This window comes from Pseudophryne corroboree, chromosome 5 (genome assembly GCF_028390025.1).
Source record: "Pseudophryne corroboree isolate aPseCor3 chromosome 5, aPseCor3.hap2, whole genome shotgun sequence".
Taxonomy (NCBI): Eukaryota; Metazoa; Chordata; class Amphibia; order Anura; family Myobatrachidae; genus Pseudophryne; species Pseudophryne corroboree.
This window is the reverse complement of record NC_086448.1, coordinates 444,257,523-444,282,268: the sequence shown is the minus strand read 5'-3', so window position 1 is coordinate 444,282,268 and position 24,746 is coordinate 444,257,523. Positions and strand designations below refer to the sequence as shown.

The window sequence follows — 24,746 nt, the reverse complement described above, 5'->3', positions numbered from 1 at the left end:
ATTGTCAAGAACTGACTATTTATTTATCTCTACCTCTATGTTTAATAAGGTTCAGGACGCCAGGATTGAACCTATATTCCATGCGGTCTGCTGGATGACACTTACCACCTTCCCTGACAGAGGCCCTGTCAGACAGTGGCGTTTCCCATCTCACCTTCTAATTCCATTCAATTCCGTAATATGCTAGAGGCCTCATGGGCTGACTTTAAACATAGTAATGCTGTATCTGAGGAAGATTCACCTCTTTTGTATTGGCAGGCATCTAAACCTGTACTAAGGGGCTCTATTATCTCATTCACTTCCAAACACAAGAAGGACACCCAAACTTTATACCTTGATTCTCAATCGAAACTTACTAACGCTTACCAGGCATTCACACAACATCCCTCCCCAACTACTAAAATACAATACTATGAACAAAAGTCTTTGTTTGATAAACTTTTGGCCCAAATTGAATCTAAACTAACATGTATGTCTCAAAGTAGATTCCATAAATTTGGTAATCGCTCTAGTAGATTGCTTTCTAATCTTTTAAAAGGCCAACAACCCCCAACGCTTATTCGTGCTTTGAAGAAAGCCGATGGCACGATAGTTTATAATAGTAGTCAAGTGTCTGAGGTACTGCACTTTTTTTTACTCCTCGTTATACTCTGAGCCCACCATTGATCAGCAACAACAACACTCTTTCTGGTCCTCCATTACACTCCACTCCCTGTCCTCTGTCTCCTCCCAGTCCTTACTGGCCCCCATTACTGAAGAGGAATTGTTGCATTCAATCAAAAACTTGAAAACTGGCAAGGCCCCTGGTCCCGATGGCATGACCAATGAATACTACAAAATTTTAGCTCCCCACTTGGTCAAACCCCTCTGCGCCTTTTTCAACCTACTCTTAACAGGGTCCCCTCCCCCTCTATATTTCAATTCCGCAATTTTGAAAATTCTCCATAAACCAGGCAGAGATCCCCTACTTCCCACCTCATATAGAACTGTTTCCCTATTAAATACGGATTACAAACTTTACACAAAAATTATGGCGGATCGGGTAAAGCCCCTTTTGCCTTCCCTTATCCAGGAAGACCAGACAGGATTTATATGGGGCCGTCATTCTGCGGTAAATGTGCTCAAGGTATTGGCTGTTATGCAATGGCTGAAGGCTTCGGAGAGTCGAGAGTCTTATGCCCTTTTATCTTTAGACGCTGAAAAGGCTTTCGACCTAGTCACCTGGGACCACCTGCACAGGTTTGGATTCCCGGATGCCTTCATCTGTGCGGCTCAGCTTCTGCGGCTATACTAATTCCTCAACCCAAATTCTTTCTAATAGTTATCTTTCTTCCCAGATTCCTCTTCACAGGGGAACCAAGCAAGGATGTCCTCTTTTATTTGCTATTGCCATAGAGCCGCTGGCCATTGCCTTGCGTACAACTCCATTATATTCTGGTATTACTGTTGGAGCAACGGAGATAAAACTCAGTTTGCTGACGACATGCTACTATTTATCTCCCAGCCCCAATCTTCTATCCCTGCTATAAAATATATTATAGAACACTTTGGCTCCTTCTCAGGCTTTAGAGTAAACTATGATAAATCCCGGCTCCTTCCCTTGGGCTCTAACAGTTCCTCGACCCCCCTATCCTCTTCCATGACACAATTCACAATTTTATTATTTAAGATTAAAATATTATGGCACAAAACTAGACATAGACATAAACATATAAGTAAGCAGTCAAACATGAAAAGAGAAATAAAGCCAATGCCACACCTAGATTCTCGTGTCGCACAATGTCACAATAGGAGATAGGCGTTATTGTATTATAACCAGTAATATTATAACCAGTATGCCGAATGTCGGGATCCCGGCGCACAGTATACCAGCGCCGGAATCCCGACACCCGGCATACCGACAACTATTCTCCCTCGTGGGGGTCCACGACCCCCCTGGAGGGAGAATAAAATAAGAATTTACTTACCGATAATTCTATTTCTCGGAGTCCGTAGTGGATGCTGGGGTTCCTGAAAGGACCATGGGGAATAGCGGCTCCGCAGGAGACAGGGCACAAAAAAGTAAAGCTTTTACCAGATCAGGTGGTGTGCACTGGCTCCTCCCCCTATGACCCTCCTCCAGACTCCAGTTAGGTACTGTGCCCGGACGAGCGTACACAATAAGGGAGGCAATTTGAATCCCGGGTAAGACTCATACCAGCCACACCAATCACACCGTACAACTTGTGATCTAAACCCAGTTAACAGTATGATAACAGAAAGAGCCTCTTAAAGATGGCTCCTTAACAATATAACCCGAATTTGTTAACAATAACTATGTACAGTATTGCAGATAATCCGCACTTGGGATGGGCGCCCAGCATCCACTACGGACTCCGAGAAATAGAATTATCGGTAAGTAAATTCTTATTTTCTCTATCGTCCTAAGTGGATGCTGGGGTTCCTGAAAGGACCATGGGGATTATACCAAAGCTCCCAAACGGGCGGGAGAGTGCGGATGACTCTGCAGCACCGAATGAGAGAATTCCAAGTCCTCTTTTGCCAGGGTATCAAATTTGTAGAATTTTACAAACGTGTTTTCCCCCGACCACGTAGCTGCTCGACAGAATTGTAATGCCGAGACCCCTCGGGCAGCCGCCCAAGATGAGCCCACCTTCCTTGTGGAATGGGCCTTAACAGATTTAGGCTGTGGCAGGCCTGCCACAGAATGAGCAAGTTGAATTGTGTTACAAATCCAACGAGCAATCGTCTGCTTAGAAGCAAGGGCACCCAACTTGTTGGGTGCATATAGTATCAACAGCGAGTCAGATTTTCTGACTTCAGCCGTCCTTGAAATGTATATTTTTAAGGCTCTGACAACGTCCAACAACTTGGAGTCCTCCAAGTCGCCAGTGGCCGCAGGCACCACAATAGGTTGGTTCAGGTGAAACGCTGATACCACCTTAGGGAGAAAATGCGGACGAGTCCTCAGTTCTGCCCTATCCGAATGGAAGATTAGATAAGGGCTTTTATAAGATAAAGCCGCCAATTTAGATACTCTCCTGGCGGAAGCCAGGGCCAGTAACATAGTCACTTTCCATGTGAGATATTTAAAATCCACCTTTTTCAATGGTTCAAACCAATGGGATTTGAGGAAATCTAAAACTACATTTAGATCCCACGGTGCCACCGGAGGCACCACAGGAGGCTGTATATGCAGTACTCCTTTAACAAAAGTCTGTACCTCAGGAACTGAGGCCAATTCTTTTTGGAAGAATATTGACAGGGCCGAAATTTGAACCTTAATATATCTCAATTTGAGACCCATAGACAATCCTGATTGTAGGAAATGTAGGAAACGACCCAGTTGAAATTCCTCCGTCGGAACACTCCGATCCTCGCACCACGCGACATATTTTCGCCAAATGCGGTGATAATGTTTCGCGGTGACTTCCTTCCTTGCCTTAATCAAGGTAGGAATGACTTCTTCTGGAATGCCTTTCCCTTTTAGGATCTGGCGTTCAACCGCCATGCCGTCAAACGCAGCCGCGGTAAGTCTTGAAAGAGACAGGGACCCTGTTGTAGCAGGTCCCTTCTCAGAAGTAGAGGGCACGGGTCGTCCGTGACCAACTCTTGAAGTTCCGGGTACCAAGTCCTTCTTGGCCAATCCGGAGCCACTAGTATTGTTCTTACTCCTCCTCACCGTATAATCTTCAATACCTTTGGTATGAGAGGCAGAGGAGGAAACACATATACTGATTTGTACACCCAAGGTGTTACCAGTGCGTCCACAGCTATTGCCTGTGGATCTCTTGACCTGGCGCAATACTTGTCCAGTTTCTTGTTGAGGCGAGACGCCATCATGTCTACCATTGGTCTTTCCCAACAGTTTATTAGCATGTGGAAGACTTCTGGATGAAGACCCCCCTCTCCCGGGTGAATATCGTGTCTGCTGAGGAAGTCTGCTTCCCAGTTGTCCACGCCCGGGAAGAACACTGCTGACAGTGCTATTACGTGATTCTCCGCCCAGCGAAGAATCTTGGCAGCTTCTGCCATTGCACTCCTGCTTCTTGTGCCGCCCTGTCTGTTTACATGGGCGACCGCCGTGATGTTGTCCGACTGAATCAACACCGGTTTTCCTTGCAGGAGTGGTTCCGCCTGGCTTAGAGCATTTTAGATTGCTCTTAGTACCAGAATGTTTATGTGAAGAGACTTTTCCAGGTTCGTCCATACCCCCTGGAAGTTTCTTCCTTGTGTGACTGCTCCCCAACCTCTCAGGCTGGCGTCCGTGGTCACCAGGATCAAATCCTGTATGCCGAATCTGCGGCCCTCCAATAGATGAGCCTTTTGCAACCACCACAGAAGATATACCCTTGTCCTTGGCGACAGGGTTATTCGCAGGTGCATCTGAGGATGCGACCCTGACCATTTGTCCAACAGATCCCTTTGGAAAATTCTTGCATGGAATCTGCCGAATGGAATTGCTTCGTAAAAAGCCACCATTTTTCCCAGGACTCTTGTGCATTGATGTACAGACACCTTTCCTGGTTTTAGGAGGTTCCTGACAGGTCGGATAACTCCTTGGCTTTTTCCTCGGGAAGAAAAACCTTTTTCTGAACCGTGTCCAGAATCATCCCTAGGAACAGCAGACGTATCGTCGGAAAACAGCTGCGATTCTTGGAATATTTAGAATCCAGTCGTGCCGTCGAAGAACTACTTTAGATAGTGCTCTTCCGACCTCCAACTGTTCTCTGGAACTTGCCCTTTTTAGGTCGTGCAAGTAAGGGATAATTTAGATGCCTTTTTTCTTTGAAGAAACATCTTTTCGGCCATTACCTTGGTAAAAAGGCCCGGGGTGCCGTGGATAATTCAAACGGCATCGTCTGAAACTGATATTGACAGTTCTGTACCACGAACCAGAGGTACCCTTGATGAGAAGGACAAAATTTGGACATGGAGGTAATCCTTGATGTCCAGGGACACCATATAGTCCCCTTTTTTCCGGTTCGCTATCACTGCTCTGAGTGACTTTATCTCGATTTGAACCTTTTATGTAAGTGTTCAAAACATTTTAGATTTAGACTATGTGTCACCAAGCCGTCTGGCTTCAGTACCACAATATAGTGTGGAAAAATAATACCCTTTTCCTTGTCGTAGGAGGGGTACTTTGATTATCACCTGCTGGATATACCGCTTGTGAATTGTTTCCAATGCTGCCTCCCTGTCGGAGGGAGCCGTTGGTAAAGCAGACTTCAGGAACCTGCGAGGAGAAGATGTCTCGACTCTCCAATCTTTACCCCTGGGATAATACTCGTACGATCTAGGGGTCAACTTGCGAGTGATCCCACTGCGCCCTGAGACTCTTGAGACTACCCCCCCACCTTGAGTCCGCTTGCACGGCCCCAGCGTCATGCTGAGGACTTGGCAGACGCGGTGGAGGGCTTCTTTTCCTGGGAAAGGGCTGCCTGCTGCAGTCTACTTCCCTTACCTCTATGTCTGGGCAGATATGACTGGCCTTTTGCCTGCATGCCCTCATGGGAAAGGAAAGATTGAGGCTGAAAAGACGGTGTCTTTTTTAGCTGAGATGTAACTTGGGGTAAAAAAGGTTGGATTTCCCAGCTGTTGCTGTGGTCCCCAGGTCCGATGGACCGACCCCCAAATAACTCCTTCCCTTTATACAGCAATACTTCCATCTGCCGTATGGGATCTGTATCACCTGACCACTGTCGTGTCCCTGACATCTTCTGGGAGATATGGACAACGCACTTATCTTGATGCCAGAGAGCAAATATCCCTCTGTGCATCTCACATACATATATATAGAATGCATCCTATTAAATGCTCTACATGAATAAAATATTTTCAGTCAGGGAATCCGACCAAGCCAACCCAGCACTGCATCTCCAGGCTGATGGCGATCGCTGGTCGCAGTATAACCACCGTATGTGTGTATATACTTTTTAGGATATTTTTCCAGCTTCCTATCAGCTGGCTCCTTGAGGGCGGCCGTATCTGGAGACGGTAACGCCACTTGATAAGCGTGTGAGCGCCTTATCACCCTAAGGGGTGTTTCCCAACGTACCCTAATTTCTGGCGGGAAAGGGTATAACGCCAATATTTGCTATCGGGGTAACCCTACGCATCATCACACACTTCATTTTATTTTATCTGATTCAGGAAAAACTACAGGTAGTTTTTTCCACTCCCACATAATACCCTTTCTTGTGGTACTTGTAGTATCAGAAACACGTAACACCTCCTTCATTGCCCTTAACGTGTGGCCCTAATGAGAAATACGTTTGTTTATTCACCGTCGACACTGTATTCAGTGTCCGTGTCTGTGTCTGTGTCGACCGACTGAGGTAAATGGGCGTTTTTAAAACCCCTGACGGTGTTTCTGAGCCGCCTGGACCGGTCCTAATAGATTGTCGGCCGTCTCATGTCGTCAACCGACCTTGCAGCGTGTTGACATTCTCACGTAATTCTCTAAATAAGCCATCCATTCCGGTGTCGACTCCCTAGAGAGTGACATCACCATTACAGGCAATTTCTCCGCCTCCTCACCAACATCGTCCTCATACATGTCGACACACACGTGCCGACACACAGCACACACACCGGGAATGCTCTGACAGAGGACAGGACCCACTAGCCCTTTGGGGAGACAGAGGGAGAGTCTGCCAGCACACACCAAAAACGCTATAATTATATAGGGACAACCTTATATAAGTGTTTCTCCCTTATAGCATCTTTTATATATATACAATATCGCCAAAATCAGTGCCCCCCCTCTCTGTTTTAACCCTGTTTCTGTAGTGCAGTGCAGGGGAGAGCCTGGGAGCCTTCTCTCCAGCTTTTCTGTGAGAGAAAATGGCGCTGTGTGCTGAGGAGATAGGCCCCGCCCCTTTTACGGCGGGCTCGTCTCCCGCTATTTTTGAAGTTAGGCAGGGGTTAAATATCTCCATATAGCCTCTGTGGGCTATATGTGAGGTATTTTTTGCCTCTAATAAGGTTTTTATTTGCCTCTCAGAGCGCCCCCCCCAGCGCTCTGCACCCTCAGTGACTGTTGTGTGAAGTGTGCTGAGAGGAAAATGGCGCACAGCTGCAGTGCTGTGCGCTACCTTTATGAAGACTCAGGAGTCTTCAGCCGCCGATTTTGGACCTCTTCTCTCTTCAGCGTCTGCAAGGGGGCCGGCGGCGCGGCTCCGGTGACCATCCAGGCTGTACCTGTGATCGTCCCTCTGGAGCTAGTGTCCAGTAGCCAAGCAGCAAATCCACTCTGCACGCAGGTGAGTTCACTACTTCTCCCCTAAGTCCCTCGTTGCAGTGATCCTGTTGCCAGCAGGACTCACTGTAAAGTAAAAAACCTAAGCTAAACTTTCTCTAAGCAGCTCTTTAGGAGAGCCACCTAGATTGCACCCTTCTCGTTCGGGCACAAAATCTAACTGGAGTCTGGAGGAGGGTCATAGGGGGAGGAGCCAGTGCACACCACCTGATCTGGTAAAAGCTTTACTTTTTTGTGCCCTGTCTCCTGCGGAGCCGCTATTCCCCATGGTCCTTTCAGGAACCCCAGCATCCACTTAGGACGATAGAGAAAATAGTGTGGTGCGCGTATCGCGCCACCGTGCCCGTAGCGAGCCCGCAAGGGGCTCCTTTGCACTCGCCACGCTGTCGGTATGCCGGCGGTTGGTCTCCCGGCGCCGGTATGCTGGTCGCCGGGAGCCCGAGCGCCGGCATACCATACTACACCCATATCACCACTGACCCTAGTCGTATCAACAAAACAATATAATTGGCTGGTAGAGGAACATAATAGATAAATATCAAACAGTATTGTTGCCTGAATAGGCTCCACCAATCATAGTTAATATGACTGTCAAGGCAAATATATCTACATACTGGTATCAATTATGTGCATAACACAAACACTCTCCTTACTAATTTCGAGACATATATTCGCTTAAAGAGGTAGTAGCGAAATAATAAATAGTATAAGTATTCAAGTATATCGGATATAAATATCCACAATTCAAATGAATAGGTATGATATGAATTAGTCGTAGTACAAATACTATTCATTAACCCAGTGCAGTGTAATAGGTATGCTGTTGATATTAACCGATTCCTTATAAAATAAGGAGAAATACAGTAATTGAGGCACCCTGATCAACCATTCAGGTAATAACGTAATCGCTCATCATAGTAATAGACAGCACTACTAAGTGTATCAGAAAACTACCTCAGACAAAAATTGTGTCAATAGCTGCTGGCATGTAGCTAATATCAATAACTGCTAACATGTAGCTATTTGGAGGTTTAGATGTAGCAGAATGTGTTTTTTATCCTGACAAAGTATAACAGATATTCACTTCACCCCTGAGTCAGCAGGACAGAACGGGCTCAGAAAATAAGAATTTACTTACCGATAATTCTATTTCTCGGAGTCCGTAGTGGATGCTGGGGTTCCTGAAAGGACCATGGGGAATAGCGGCTCCGCAGGAGACAGGGCACAAAAGTAAAGCTTTTACAGGTCAGGTGGTGTGTACTGGCTCCTCCCCCTATGACCCTCCTCCAGACTCCAGTTAGGTACTGTGCCCGGACGAGCGTACACAATAAGGGAGGATTTTGAATCCCGGGTAAGACTCATACCAGCCACACCAATCACACCGTACAACTTGTGATCTAAACCCAGTTAACAGTATGATAACAGAGGAGCCTCTGAAAGATGGCTTCCTAAACAATAACCCGAATTAGTTAACAATAACTATGTACAAGTATTGCAGATAATCCGCACTTGGGATGGGCGCCCAGCATCCACTACGGACTCCGAGAAATAGAATTATCGGTAAGTAAATTCTTATTTTCTCTATCGTCCTAAGTGGATGCTGGGGTTCCTGAAAGGACCATGGGGATTATACCAAAGCTCCCAAACGGGCGGGAGAGTGCGGATGACTCTGCAGCACCGAATGAGAGAACTCCAGGTCCTCCTTTGCCAGGGTATCAAATTCGTAAAAATTTACAAACGTGTTCTCCCCTGACCACGTAGCTGCTCGGCAGAGTAGTAATGCCGAGACCCCTCGGGCAGCCGCCCAAGATGAGCCCACCTTCCTTGCGGAATGGGCCTTAACAGATTTAGGCTGTGGCAGGCCTGCCACAGAATGTACAAGTTGAATTTTGTTACAAATCCAACGAGCAATCGACTGCTTAGAAGCAGGTGCACCCAACTTGTTGGGTGCATACAGTATAAACAGCGAGTCAGATTTTCTGACTCCAGCCGTCCTTTAAATGTATATTTTTAAGGCTCTGACAACGTCCAACAACTTGGAGTCCTTCAAGTCGTCTGTAGCCGCAGGCACTACAATAGGCTGGTTCAGGTGAAACGCTGATACCACCTTAGGGAGAAAATGCGGACGCGTCCGCAGCTCTGCCCTATGTCGAATGGAAAATTAAATAAGGGCTTTTATAAAACAAAGCCGCCAGTTCAGATACTCTCCCGGCCGAAGCCAGGGCCAGTAACATAGTCACTTTCCATGTGAGATATTTCAAATCCACCTTCTTTAGTGGTTCAAACCAATTTGATTTGAGGAAATCTAAAACTACATTTAGATCCCACGGTGCCACCTTAGGCACCACAGGAGGCTGTATATGCAGTACTCCTTTGATAAAAATCTGGACCTCAGGGACTGAGGCCAATTCTTTTTGGAAGAATATTGATAGGGCCGAAATTTGAACCTTAATAGATCCCAATTTGAGACCCATAGACAATCCTGATTGCAGGAAATGTAGGAAAACGACCCAGTTGAAATTCCTCCATTGGAGCACTCCGCTGCTCGCACCACGCAACATTTTCGCCAAATACGGCGATAATGCTTCGCGGTGACTTCCTTCCTTGCCTTTATCAAGGTAGGAATGACTTCTTCTGGAATGCCTTTTCCTTTTAGGATCTGGCATTCAAACGCCATGCCGTCAAACGCAGCCGCGGTAAGTCTTGAAAAAGACAAGTACCCTGCTGAAGCAGGTCCCTTCTCAGAAGTAGAGGCCACGGATCGTCCGTGACCATCTCTTGAAGTTCCGGGTACCAAGTCCTTCTTGGCCAATCCGGAGCCACTAGTCTTACTCCACTTTGCCGTATAATCCTCAATACCTTTGGTATGAGAGGCAGAGGAGGAAACACATATACCGACTGGTACACCCAAGGTGTTACCAGCGCGTCCACAGCTATTGCCTGCGGATCTCTTGACCTGGCGCAATACCTGTCCAGTGTTTTGTTGAGGCGAGACGCCATCATGTCCACCATTGGTTTTACCCAACGGTTTAATAGCATGTGGAAAACTTCTGGATGAAGTCTCCACTCTCCCGGGTGAAGGTCGTGTCTGCTGAGGAAGTCTGCTTCCCAGTTGTCCACGCCCGGGATGAATACTGCTGACAGTGCTATCACGTGATTCTCCGCCCAGCGAAGGATCCTGGCAGCTTCTGCCATTGCCCTCCTGCTTCTTGTGCCGCCCTGTCTGTTTACATGGGCGACTGCCGTGATGTTGTCCGACTGGATCAACACCGGTCTTCCTTGAAGCAGAGGTTCCGCCTGGCTTAGAGCATTGTAGATTGCTCTTAGTTCCAGAATGCTTATGTGAAGAGACTTTTTCAGGCTCGACCACACTCCCTGGAAATTTCTTCCCTGTGTGACTGCTCCCCAGCCTCTCTGGCTGGCACCCGTGGTCACCAGGATCCAATCCTGCATGCCGAATCTGCGGCCCTCCAATAGATGAGCCTCCTGCAACCACCACAGAAGGGATACCCTTGTCCTCGGCGACAGGGTTATCCGCAGGTGCATCTGAAGATGCGACCCTGACCATTTGTCCAACAGATCCCTTTGCATGGAATCTGCCGAAAGGGATTGCTTCGTAAGAAGCTACCATTTTTTCCCAGGACTCTTGTGCATTGATGTACAGACACCTTTCCTGGTTTTAGGAGGTTCCTGACCAGGTCAGATAACTCCTTGGCTTTTTCTTCGGGAAGAAAAACCTTTTCTGAACTGTGTCCAGAATCATCCCCAGGAACAGCAGACGAGTTGTCGGCATTAATTGGGATTTTGGAATATTCAGAATCCATCCGTGCTGCTTTAGCACCTCTCGAGATAGTGCTAAACCCATCTCTAGCTGTTCTCTGGACCTTGCCCTTATTAGGAGATCGTCCAAGTATGGGATAATTAATACGCCTTTTCTTCGAAGAAGAAATATTATCTCGGCCATTACCTTTGTAAAGACCCGAGGTGCCGTGGACAAACCAAACGGCAGCGTCTGAAACTGATAGTGACAGTTTTGTACAACGAACCTGAGGTACCCCTGGTGTGAGGGGTAATTGGAACGTGGAGATACGCATCCTTGATGTCCAAGGATACCATAAAGTCCCCTTCTTCCAGGTTCGCTATCACTGCTCTGAGTGACTCCATCTTGAACTTGAACTTCTTTATGTACAGGTTCAAGGACTTCAGATTTAGAATAGGCCTTACCGAGCCATCCGGCTTCGGTACCACAAAAAGAGTGGAATAATACCCCTTCCCTTGTTGTAGAAGAGGTACCTTGACTATCACCTGCTGAGAATACAGCTTGTGAATGGCTTCCAAAACCGTCTCCCTTTCTGAGGGGGACGTTGGTAAAGCAGACTTCAGGAAACGGCGAGGTGGCTCTGTCTCTAATTTCAACCTGTACCCCTGAGATATTATCTGCAGGATCCAGGGATTTACCTGCGAGTGAGCCCACTGCGCGCTGTAATTCTTGAGACGACCGCCTACCGCCCCCGAGTCCGCTTGCGAAGCCCCAGCGTCATGCTGAGGCTTTTGTAGAAGCCGGGGAGGGCTTCTGTTCCTGGGAAGGAGCTGCCTGTTGCTGTCTCTTCCCTCGTCCTCTGCCTCGTGGCAGATATGAATAGCCCTTTGCTCTCTTATTTTTAAAGGAACGAAAAGGCTGCGGTTGAAAGGTCGGTGCCTTTTTCTGTTGGGGAGTGACTTGAGGTAGAAAGGTGGATTTCCCGGCCGTAGCCGTGGCCACCAAATCCGATAGACCGACCCCAAATAACTCCTCTACGCATCGCCTGTCCACTGTCGTGTCCATAAAGCTCTTCTGGCCGAAATGGACATAGCACTTACCCGTGATGCCAGTGTGCAGATATCTCTCTGTGCATCACGCATATAAAGAAATGCATCCTTTATTTGTTCTAACGACAGTAAAATATTGTCCCTGTCCAGGGTATCAATATTTTCGATCAGGGACTCTGACCAAACTACCCCAGCACTGCACATCCAGGCAGTCGCAATAGCTGGTCGTAGTATAACACCTGCATGTGTGTATATACCTTTTTGGATATTTTCCATCCTCCTATCTGATGGATCTTTAAGTGCGGCCGTCTCAGGAGAGGGTAACGCCACTTGTTTTGATAAGCGTGTTAGCGCTTTGTCCACCCTAGGAGGTGTTTCCCAGCGCTCCCTAACCTCTGGCGGGAAAGGGTATAAAGCCAATAACTTCTTTGAAATTAGCAGTTTTTTATCGGGGCACCCCACGCTTCATCACACACGTCATTTAATTCTTCTGATTCGGTAAAAACTACTGGTAGTTTTTTCACACCCCACATAATACCCTGTTTAGTGGTACCTGTAGTATCAGCTAAATGTAACATCTCCTTTATTGCCAAAATCATATAACGTGTGGCCCTTTTGGAAAATACGGTTGATTCGTCACCTTCACTACCGGAATCAGTGCCTGTGTCTGGGTCTGTGTCGACCGACTGAGGCAAGGGGCGTTTTACAGCCCCTGACGGTGTTTGAGGCGCCTGGACAGGCACTAAGTGAGTGTCCGGCCGCCTCATGTCGGCAAACGACTGCTTAAGCGAGTTGACGCTATCCCGTAATTCCACAAATAAAGGCATCCATTCTGGTGTCGACCCCCTAGAAGGTGACATCCTCATATTTGGCAATTGCTCCGCCTCCACACCAATAACGTCCTCATACATGTCGACACACACGTACCGACACACAGCAGACACACAGGGAATGCTCTATACGAAGACAGGACCCACTAGCCCTTTGGGGAGACAGAGGGAGAGTCTGCCAGCACACACCAAAAAGCGCTATATATGACAGGGATAGCCTTATGATTAAGTGCTCCCTTATAGCTGCTTTTATATTAATATATTGCCATTTATTTTGCCCCCCCTCTCTGTTATACCCTGTTTCTGTAGTGCAGTGCAGGGGAGAGACCTGGGAGCCTTCCTGACCAGCGGAGCTGTGACAGAAAATGGCGCCGTGTGCTGAGGAGATAGGCCCCGCCCCTTTTCCGGCGGGCTCGTCTCCCGCTATTTAGTACATTTAGGCAGGGGTAAATATCTCCATATAGCCTCTGGGGCTATATGTGAGGTATTTTTAGCCTTTTTAAAGGTTTACATTTGCCTCCCAGGGCGCCCCCCCCCAGCGCCCTGCACCCTCAGTGACTGCCGTGTGAAGTGTGCTGAGAGGAAAATGGCGCACAGCTGCAGTGCTGTGCGCTACCTTAAGAAGACTGCAGGAGTCTTCAGCCGCCGATTCTGGACCTCTTCTTGCTTCAGCATCTGTGAGGGGGCCGGCGGCGTGGCTCCGGTGACCATCCAGGCTGTACCTGTGATCGTTGCAGTGATCCTGTTGCCAGCAGGAATCACTGTAAAATAAAAAACCTAAGCTAAACTCTCTAAGCAGCTCTTTATGAGAGCCACCTAGAATTGCACCCTTCTCGGCCGGGCACAAAAATCTAACTGGAGTCTGGAGGAGGGTCATAGGGGGAGGAGCCAGTACACACCACCTGACCTGTAAAAGCTTTACTTTTGTGCCCTGTCTCCTGCGGAGCCGCTATTCCCCATGGTCCTTTCAGGAACCCCAGCATCCACTTAGGACGATAGAGAAATGATTTTAAACATAAAGAAAAAAAGAAAAAGACACACCTATCATTGGTGCAGCGGGGTGGCATCTGTTTGCTGTGTGACAAGCATTATACAGCAGATGAGCGTGTCCCGTCTGCATCTAAGGGTTAGAAAAGGAAAGAATTGCTTCTGCTTTTGTCACGATCACCCCGGGCACCCTGATGAATTATCGCAGGGGGTCCTCTGGGTTGTCATAGGCAATGAGAGAGCATGAAAAGGAAAAGATAGATGTAATGATAATTTAGGCAAGATTGATAAAAAGCACCAGTTGCCTTACGTTTGTATGCTGCTTCTCTGCATGTGTGAATACATTGATGCAGAGTGAGCGCTACAACGACAGCGCCTATAGTGCATAGAAGAAAGTAGATAGATGGCAGTGCTGGGACCCTAATGGTTGCAGTGATCCTGGTGCCGTCTGGTATTGCAGGATCCACTGTTCACCATGCGGACAGTTAAAGGACACCCGAAATGAATAAAGATACCTGAGAGTACAAGATTGTCAGGGTGCGCGGTTGCAGATACACTGCACTGGGTATGCGGCGTCCCGTTCGGCCGTCTGAAGGGATGCCCGCCTCAAACAGCTGTTTCGCTATACTAGCTTCCTCAACCGCGCACCCTGACAATCTTGAATACTTATACTATTTAATATTTCGCTACTACCTCTTTAAGAGAATATATGTCACGAAATTAGTAAGGATAGTGTTTGTGTTATGAACATAATTGATACCAGTATGTAGATATATTTGCCTTGACAGTCATATTAACTATGATTGGTGGAGCCTATTCAGGCAACAATACTGTTTGATATTTATCTATTATGTTCCTCTACCAGCCAATTATATTGTTTTGTTGATACGACTAGGGTCAGTGGTGATATTACTGGTTATAATACAATAACGCCTATCTCCTATTGTGACATTGTGCCACACGAGAATCTAGGTGTGGCATTGCCTTTATTTCTCTTTTCATTTTTGACTGCTTACTTATATGTTTATGTCTAATCTTGTGCCATAATATTTTAATCTTAAATAATAAAAGTTATATTTTAGGTAAAAATAATTTTTCAATGAGTGCCCCCCAAAAAAGAGAGTTTCTTTTTTCTCCTTTGATACATTTGTAATTGCCTACTCTCAGGGGAGCACCTCCACATGATGTATGGTTAAAATTCCTTCTTCTAAGGATAGAATTTAAAGTCATTGTGGTTTATGAAATTACTGGTTGTTATGACCATATAATCTTTATTTTATCACCTGTGCTCAAGTTCCCTTTCCTTTTCCCCTATCCCACCCCTTCCTGGTGTATTGAACAATTCACAATTTGTCATTCTTCGCTTAAATATCTAGGCATTATGATTCCCCCTACCCTAAACGCCCTTTATTCTGCAAATTTCCATCATATCTATTCCTCTTCCAAAAAGATATTGAAGGGGTGGATGGATTTACCCTTATCACTGTCCGGTAGAGTGGTGGTTGTCAAGAATTTTGTTTTTCCCAAATTGTCTTACGTTCTCCAAATGCTCCCACTGCAGTTATCTAAGCTTGATACCCAACGATTTGACTCTCTCTTTAGAAAATTTATTTGGGCAGGGAAGAAATCTAGAGTATCTCGCCACACGCTACGATTGCCAAGGGTGGAGGGAGGTTTTGGGATGCCAGACATCTCTGCTTTTTCGAATGCTGCTATATTTTGCTACATTGTAGACTGGTTTTCTGGTGGCTCGGTATACACTCTCCCTGATATAGAGGAACACCTTTTTTACCCCTTTTCTCCAGCTGCCTTACTCCATGCACCCGCCTCATTGATCCCCCCACATTTACAGTCTAATGTACTCTTCTGCAACGCTTATAAAGCATGGAAATCTATTAATAGGCGTCTACATAGGAATTTTGCTAACTCCACCCACACTAACTTTTGGGGTAATCCCCAATTTACTCCTGGCCTTGATAACCATACTTACCTTACATGGAAGGAAAAGGGCATTTCATCTATACGAAATATCTTTGACCCAGGCAGTGTGATATACCCTTCTCTACCCTGATTAATAAATATAACTTACCAAATTGTCATTTCTTTATGTATCTACAATCTCGTCATTTTGCATATTCATTACAAACTGCAATGTCTCTCGATTCTGATATTGACCCCCTTACTCCCCTCTTGCACTCAAATTTAGCCATTGGCTATAGGATACGTAACTTGTATTCCATTCTTATAGACTCTGGAAAGCGACCTTTACAATCTAAGCTCCATTATCGCTGGTTACAGGATATTCCTGATCTCCCACCTATGTCGACTATTCTGTCCACGCTATCTTCAACACTTAAACATTTAAAGTCAGCAGCCTTACAGGAAACACACCTTAAGTTTTTGAATAGAGCTTACATCTCCCCGAAGCAACACTCCTATTTTACCTTAGCCTCTTCTTCTGGTCGATGTTTTAAATGCGGGATGGCTGACGCTACATATTTTCATAATTTTTGGAGTTGTAGAAAAATTAGAACTTTTTGGAACAGGTTAATGAACTATATTTATGTTGTTTTCTCACTCCATCTCTGCAAACTCCCAGCCGCCTGCCTATTCTATTGCTTCTCAGACTGGGATTTGAGCCCTCAGAAAACTAAGATTGTCCCTGCTTTAACTGTTATACTTACCATAGCTAAGAAATTAATTCTTACTCACTGGCTGCATACACACTCTCCATCTATTGCTGAATTGAAGGCGTCTTTACTGAATAATATTTTCTACGAAAGACAAGCTATAGTGTCTGACATAGAATCAGGAGCTCCTAGATATTATGGGAAATGTGATAATGTTTTACAGAGTTATAATGAGTCCACTCAACTCACGATTCAGACGATTTTTGAATCCACTAACTGGTTCCTGCTTAGACAGATTACCTGAATACTATATTCCCAATGATGTACAATGTGACCTTACATTTTTAAACTGTATAACTCCATTTATTGAATATGGATATGCGCCTATGACTCTCGACATAAGGGGGCATGTCTGACTCTTTTTTCATTCGTTTCTCTCATGCCCGTATGATGTAATTGTCGTGATTTATTATGCAAGATGCGCTCAATGGGTAATGGAGCCACATGTTCTTTATGATTGACATATATCGTTTTCTCTCCTATGTGCCCACTTATATACCACACTTTGTACCATTTCCATTTCATGCGATCCTGTACGAAACAACTTTACATCATGTCTTTTCATGTGATCTGTCTTCAATCAATAATGCTTGTATGACCCACTGTGCCTTTTCTTCAATAAAAATTGTTATATTAAAAATAAATAAAAATGTAATGATGCATCATGAAAAACAAGGTTAAGAGTGGCACCGCTTTCAGGCACAAAATACACACATGCTGCTAGGGGCAGGGTTGTTGGTTCCGGGGAACTTCAATCTGCACCTACCTTCATGTGTGTATTGACAGTCCGTAAATTTGCAATATTTTTCCAGACCCCGGCCACAGTGACCGCTAACAAGGTGGGCTGTGACTACTTCACCGGGCGGTTATAGGCAGTCTCTCTCTTCTGTTTGTTCAGTCACCCACAGGCACTCTTCCTCACGGTATAGTCTGAAATCATGTGCCACTACCACCATTTCTCATACTGCACCAAATGCTACTATAAAGATACTGTTTGAAAAAGTTCACCCATGTTGGCTGCATATTTATGGGCTTTTTTTTTTTACGTTCCACAAATGTAATGCTGCCCTTGCTATATATAGCCACAGATGTGGTGCATTGTGATACTACGGCATTGAGTGGTGCAGGTTGATGGTACCAGAAACACATCTTCCTAACCCAAGTTGCAGGTGTGCACTGTGCCCCTGGCTGTGGTGCCACTCAATGGCGTAGTTTCATAATGCACCACATTTGTCACTATATATATATATATATATATATATATATATAGCTTTTTCTTTTTTTTTTCATTTCACAAATGTAATGATGCACATGTGCTGCGTTATGAAAATGTATACTGTTTGCTAAAATTTAGCCATGTTGGCCACATATTTAATAAAATTATGTCTTGAAATATAAAGCAAATTTTTTCTACCAAATTCAGTTTGCAAAATAAAACATTTGTTTTTTACACGACAAGCAATGTGTGGTGTAATTTTCTTACCTTGCAGTACTTGTACTGAAGCACTTTGATAATAGCCTTGCAGGTTTCAGGTATGATGTGTCCCAAAGCCTGCACAGAGATATGGGTCGTAAACTTCAGGTCCTCAAAACGACTGTCCAATAGCAAGGAACCGCAGGGTAGCCACGAGCCTCTCCTCAGCTGGGATAGGAACCCGCCATTTGGTATCCCGCTTCTGTATGACGGGTTCACCAGACGTAGCAACTCCTGGAAGGTGTCATCATCCATGCGCAGGAAGTTGCGGTAATCATCCGGGTTGTTGTCCCTGATCTCATCCAGGAGGTTCATGTAGGTACGAGTAGGCAATTTAAGCAGCCACTCCTTGGTCCAGCAAGATCTCTCCCTCCGCCTTTGCTGGGCCCTCTCCCTGTCTCCACTCATCTTCAGCACAGAGTAGCACATGAGAGCCTGATAGCGAGTAGAATCCATCTCTACACACACAGCAGTATAGAAACACTTTGTAATGCAAGCAGAACAAAGCAGTGCATGGTAGCTAGCAATGTGGAACGAGCAGCAGGTATAAAGCAAACTTCTCTTGTCTCAGAGCAAACAGAAGTGCAGAGAGTAAAATGGCTGCTTGTTTATATATCCCCCACATAGGCCAGCCCTCTATTTACATTTTTAGAAATCTTGCAGATAAAACTGGTGTGCTTTGGTCAGCATGCGATGGGCTCACATTCGATCATCAGATGCCACCAGATTTCTGGTCGTAAGGGGCATGCGCATCGAATGCACAAAAAATGCACTTTCAATGCGATTTATCTCAAGGTGAGCTTCAAGGGAAATCGGACCCGATATCGCGTCGAATGCAATTGCACAAGTGTATGGGCACCATAAGTGCTGAATGCTGTATCACTGCCACAGATTCCTTAGTAGTACCACTCAGTGCCCTACTTTTATAGCAAGCCATTTCAAATATGGGATGGGAGATTTTTATTTTTATCTAAGGGGACACCAAATTTCTCACTTTAAAGTAAGTAAAAATTACTAATCCAAATAAGGAAAAGCAAACAGATCTTCTTTTAATCCATGGTAAATAAACACACTCAAAAATATAAACATGGCAACGCAAATTTCTCTTCTTGGACCCCGTTGAAGATTGACTCAGTATGTAATTTATCAAGTAGAAAGAAGAAATCCTGGCACGCTTTGATTTGATTAAGCAGAGGTTATGTGGAAAGTTACCAGTGCTGTGAGGCCCCATTGATGTCAATTGCCCATACATTTCAATGGAGTGTCTACATAAAGGGAACACCTCCATAAAATAAATAGCTTTATGATTGAATGGGCAAGAAAAAAAAAACCCAGGATTTTAATACCTACCGTTAAATCCTTTTCTCTTAGTCCGTAGAGGATGTTGGGGACACCAAAAGGACCATGGGGTATAGACGGGATCCGCAGGAGACATGGGAACTGTGCCCAGGGAGACGGACATTCCGAGGAAAAGGATTTAATGATAACTAAGGTGGGACCCATACCAGCTCACATCTCAAACACGCCGTACAACATGACAATTAACAAAACTCCAGTCAACGGCATGAACAACGTCAGCAACAGGCTGACTATAATCATAACACAACCCGTGTGTAAACAGATTTAATAACTAAAAATTGCAGACAGAGTCCGCACTGGGACGGGCGCCCAGCATCCTCTACGGACTAAGAGAAAAGGATTTACCGGTAGGTATTAAAATCTTATTTTCTCATACGTCCTAGAGGATGCTGGGGACACCAAAGGGACCATGATGTTTATACCAAAGCTCCACAACGGGCAGGAGAGTGCGGATGACTCTGCAGCACCGATTGGCCAAACATGAGGTCCTCATCAGCCAGGGTATCAAACTTGTAAAACTTCGCAAAAGTGTTTGAACCCGACCAAGTAGCTGCTCGGCAGAGTTGCAATGCCGAGACCTCCCGGGCAGCCGCCCAGGATAAGGAGCCCACCTTTCTGGTAGAGTGGGCCTTTACTGATTTCAGTAACGGCAATCCAGCCGTAAAATTAGCATGTTGAATCGAAGCACAGATCCAGCATGCAATAGTCTGCTTGGACGCAGGAGCCCCAATCTTGTTGGGAGCATACAGGACAAACAAAGCGTCTGTTTTCCTCAGATGAGCCGTCCTGGCAACATAAATCTTTAATGCCCTAACCACATCTAAAGATTTTGACTCGGCAAAGGCTACAGGCACCACAACGGGTTGGTTCATGTGGAATGATGAAACCACCTTTGGCAGAAATTGTTGACGAGTCCTCAACTCTGCTCTATCTTCATGGAAAATTAAATACGGGCTCCTGTGAGACAAGGCCGCTAACTCAGACACACGCCTTGCAGATGCTAAGGCTAATAGCATGACCACTTTCCAAGTTAGAAATTTCAACTCTATCTTCTGCAAAGATTCAAACCAAGTTGATTTAAGGAACTGCAACACCACATTAAGATCACATGGTGCCACTGGGGGCACAAATGGAGGTTGGATGTGCAGCATGCCTTTCACGAAAGTCTGAACTTCTGGAAAGGAGGCCAATTCTTTTTGAAAGAAAATTGACAAGGCTGAAATCTGTACTTTAATTGAGCCTAACTTTAGGCCCGCATCCACACCTGCTTGTAGAAAATGGAGAAAACGCCCTAGATGAAATTCTTCCGCAGGAGCTTTCTTGGACTCACACAAAGACTCATATTTTCTCCAAATACGGTGGTAATATTTTGCCCGTTACTTCTTTTCTAGCTCGGAGAAGTGTGGGGATGACTTCACTGGGAATACTCTTTCGGGCAAGGATCAGACACTCAACCGCCAAGCGTAGCCGCGGTAAGTCTTGATACGCGCACGGCCCCTGCTGTAACAGGTCTTCTCGTAGATGAAGGGGCCAGGGATCTCCTATGAGCAATTACTGAAGATCTGGATACCAAGCTCTTCTTTGCCAGTCCAGAACAATGAGGATTGCCTGAACCTTTGTTCTTCTTATGATCTTTAGCACTTTTGGAATGAGTGGAATTGGAGGTAACACGTACACCAACTGAAACACCCATGGTGTCACTAGGGCGTCCACTGCTATTGCCTGAGGGTCTCTCTACCTGGAACAATATCTCAAGTTTCTTGTTGAGACGAGATGCCATCATGTGTACTTGAGGAACTCCCCAAAGACCTGCCACCTCTGAGAAGACTTCTTGGTGGAGGCCCCATTCTCCTGGATGGAGATCGTGTCTGCTGAGGAAGTCTGCTTCCCAGTTGTCCACTCCTGGAATGAGACCGCTGACCGCACGCTTGTATGCTTTTCGGCACAGCTGAGAACTTTTGTGGCCTCTGCCATCGCCGCTCTGCTCTTTGTTCCGCCCTGGCGGTTTATGTGTGCTACCGCTGTTATATTGTCCGACTGGATCAGGACGGGTAGGTTGCGAAGACGTTCCGCCTGAAGAAGGACGTTGTAAATGGCCCTTAACTCCAACACATTTATGTGTAGAGAAACTTCCTGGCTTGACCATTTTCCCTGGAAGGTTTCCCCCCGTGTGACTGCACCCCAGCCTCAGAGACTCGCATCCGTGGTCACTAGGATCCAGTCCTGGATCCCGAACCAGCGACCCTCATGGAGGTGAGAGCTGTGCAGCCACCACAGGAGTGAGATCCTGGTCCTGGAGGACAGTATTATTTTCCGGTGCATGTGCAGATGAGATCCGGACCACTTGTCCAACAGATCCCACTGAAACACTCCGGCATGGAACCTGCCAAATTGAATGGCCTCGTAGGCCGCCACCATATTCCCCAGCAATCGAGTGCATTGATGGATAGACACTCTTGCTGGTTTCGAAATTTGTTTGACCAGACTGAATTTCTAGAGCCTTCTCTTCTAGAAGAAAAACCCTCTGTAATTCCAGGTCCAGAATCATTCCCAAAAACGACAGTCTTTTCGTCGGATTCAACTGTGAAAGTTTAGGAGCCAACCATGTTGTTGCAGAATTGTCAGGGAGAGCGAAATGTTCTGCAGCAATTGGTCCTTGGATCTCGCCTTTATCAGGAGATCGTCCAAGTACAGGATAATTGTGACTCCTTGCTTGCGCAGAAGAACCATCATTTCCGCCATAACTTTGGTGAAAACCCTTGGAACCGTGGACAGACCAAACGGCAACGTCTGAAATTGGTAATGACAATCCTGAACTGCAAACCTCAGGTAAGCCTGATGCGGAGGATATATGGGAATGTGTAAGTAGGCATCCTTTATGTCGACCGACACCATAAAATCCCCTTCCTCCAGACTGGAGATCACTGCTCAGAGATTCCATCTTGAATTTTCCTAGGTAGCAATTGAGGGATTTTAGGTTCAGAATAGGTCTGACCGAGCCGTCCGGCTTGGGAACCACAAACAGGCTTGAATAAAAGCCTGCTCCCTGTTCTGACGGGGGAACCCTGATAATAACCTGATTGAGACACAACTTTTGTATTGCATCACATACTACCTTCCTGTCCGGAAGAGAAGCTGGCACGGCCGTTTTGAAAAATCGTCGAGGGGGAATGTCTTGAAACTCTAGTTTGTACCCCTGGGACACTATTCCTAACACTCAGGGGTCCAGGTCCGAACAAATCCAGACTTGACTGAAGAGTCGTAGACGTGCCCTCACTGGTGCGGACTCCCGCAGAGGAGCCCCAGCGTCATGCGGTGGATTTGGCAGAAGCCGGGTAGGACTTCTGCTCCTGGGAGCCTGCCACGGCTGGAGATCTTTTACCTCTTCCCTTTCCTCTATTTGCCAGGAAGGAATAACCTCTGCCTTTTTTGTACTTAATTGTCCGAAAGGACTGCATCTGCAAGGGATGAGCTTTCTTTTGCTGCGGAGGAACATAAGGCAAAAATGAGGATTTACCAGCGGTAGCCGTAGATACCAAATCAGCGAGACCTTCCCCAAACAATACACCACCTTTATACGGTAACGACTCCATAGCTTTCTTAGAGTCAGCATCAGCATTCCATTTATGAATCCACAATGCCCTCCTAGCTGAGAATGCCATGGCATTGGCCCCTGATCCCAAGAGGCCAATATCTCTCGCCGCTTCCTTCAAGTAAGCTGCGGCGTCCCTGATATAACCCAGTGTTAAAAGGATGGTATCCCTATCTAGGGTATCAATATCAGATGACAAGTTATCTGCCCACTTTTCGATAGCACTACTCACCCACGCAGATGCAATAGCTGGTCTGAGTAGTGTACCTGTGGTGACGTAAATGGATTTTAGCGTATTTTCCTGTCTACGATCCGCAGGATCTTTAAGGGCTGCCGTGTCAGGAGACGGCAGAGCCACCTTTTTAGACAACCTTGATAAGCACCTTGTCCACAATGGGAGGTGATTCCCACTTTTCTCCATCCCCGGAGGGGAACGGATACGCCATGTGAATCCTTTTGGGAATAAGAAACTTTTTATCTGGATTTTCACACATTTTTTCAAAAAGGGTATTCAGTTCATGAGAAGGAGTAAACGTTACCTCAGTTTTCTTTCTCTTATACATACAGACCCTAGTATCAGGAACAGCAGGGTCCTCGGTGATATGCAACACGTCTTTTATTGCCACAATCATGTACTGAATGCTCTTTGCCAATTTTGGGTCTAAGCTGGTATCATCATAGTCGACACTAGAGTCAGTGTCCGTGTCGGTATCCGTGTCTGTTAACTGAGCGAATGAACGTTTATGTGACCCCGAGGGGGTCTGGACTTGTGACAACACATCCTCCGCAGATTTTTTCCAAACCTGGTTCTGCGATTCAGATTAATCTAATCTCTTATTAATTAGAGCCACATTAGCATTCAAAGCATTCATTTTTATGCTGCCCAGGGCGCCCCCCCCCCCCCTCCCCCCGCGACCTGCACCCTGTAGTGCCTTTTCTGTGTGTGGTAGCATGGTGCGCAGCGCGATCGCTGTGCGGTACCTCAAAGCAGTCACTGAAGTCTTCTTTTCTTCTTGTACTCACCTGTCTTCTGACTTCTGGCTCTGCAAGGGGGGTGACGGCGGGCTCTGGGAATTAACCCCTAGGCGTACCTAGTGTTCCAAACCCTCAGGAGCTAATGGTGTCCTGTAGCCAAGAAGCAGAGCCTTTAAACTCACTAGAAGTAGGTCTGACTTCTCTCCCCTAAGTCCCACGATGCAGGGAGACCGTCGCCAGCAGTTCTCCCTGAAAATAAAAAATCTAACAAAGACTTTTCCGAGAAACTCAGGAGAGCTCCTCAGTATGCATCCAGTCTGCCTGGGCACAGATCTAAAACTGGAGTCTGGAGGAGGGGTATAAAGTGAGGAGCCAGTTCACACCCCTTTTTCAAAGTCTTAAAGTGCCCATGTCACCTGCGGATACCGTCTATACCCCATGGTCCTTTTGGTGTCCCCAGCATCCTCTAGGACGTATGAGAAAAAACAGTCCCACAACATTAGTTAAACTTCTTATATTCATAACTAGTGGGCATGTAAAACAGTGCAGATCAATGAAGGTTAATGGACTTTTCTTCAAGTAGCTTATCAAAGCTTGGACAGAAATAAAAGTACCAACTAATCAGCTTCTGTCTAACCACCTGTAACTTGGCAGTTAGGAGCAGATTGGCTGGTACTTTCTCTCTCTCTCTAAGTCTAAAGCCCAGTACTCACGGGCCGATCAAGGAGAGATGCGTGCTGAGCGAACCGCTCAGCACACATCTCTC

The 24,746-nt window shown here is 46.1% G+C and overlaps 1 protein-coding gene across 2 annotated transcripts in view; it reads right to left on the bottom strand.

Annotated features, from left to right (window-relative positions):
• The window catches only part of LOC134927842 (uncharacterized), a 457,379-nt gene that overhangs the window by 23,977 nt on the left and 408,656 nt on the right, over nt 1-24,746 (bottom strand). The gene's annotated exons all lie outside the window — the stretch shown is intronic.